The sequence below is a fragment of the Odontomachus brunneus genome, unplaced genomic scaffold (genome assembly GCF_010583005.1).
Source record: "Odontomachus brunneus isolate Ranch 3 - 2012 unplaced genomic scaffold, Obru_v1 Obru_scaffold_139, whole genome shotgun sequence".
NCBI lineage: Eukaryota > Metazoa > Arthropoda > Insecta > Hymenoptera > Formicidae > Odontomachus > Odontomachus brunneus.
This window is the reverse complement of record NW_022639589.1, coordinates 298,501-299,098: the sequence shown is the minus strand read 5'-3', so window position 1 is coordinate 299,098 and position 598 is coordinate 298,501. Positions and strand designations below refer to the sequence as shown.

The 598-nt window shown below is 39.1% G+C and overlaps 1 protein-coding gene across 1 annotated transcript in view; it reads right to left on the bottom strand.

Annotated features, from left to right (window-relative positions):
* Positions 1–598, bottom strand: part of LOC116850252 (liprin-alpha-1) — a 655,857-nt gene that overhangs the window by 473,163 nt on the left and 182,096 nt on the right. The window lies entirely within an intron of this gene.

Sequence of the window (598 nt, the reverse complement as noted above, 5' to 3'; positions counted from 1 at the left end):
CAAGTTAATAAATACTTACATAATTTCAGTACATTATGATATATAACATACTATATAACGGTTACTGTACAACGCACAGTTCGTATATAACATACAATTCTTCACAGTACCAACTCACGAAACGAAATGCGCGTTTTGAAATGTTGCGGACATTTATATAGAGTCTAAATTGTACGCAGTACAATGAAATGACTAAATTAAACTTCGTATGATGATCACATGATTGTGTTGCGCGAAGCGAATAAAACCTATTTTTTTTACTAAACAGTAGTTGTTGATGTAATTCGATCTTCCTCTTTGGGCACGGGACTGTAGATAGTGTATGACTTATGTTATACACATGATATACAGTATGTTTGATAAGAGCGTGTACGGCACAACTTTTTCCTCGAAACCGTTAGAGGGGGGATATGAACGCGAGCCAATAGCGGGGCTCTTCTCCCAAGATGCTTTGTCTAGAAAGCCTTAGTTATCGTTTGACTTTCGTCACAAAAGGGCGTATTTCAACATGAGTGCCGCGTACGCATCACGTTACAAAGCTGTGTTTCTATGTTCGCATCCGAAAGGACCAAAAATGTCGCGCGGAGCGGCTGCTAAG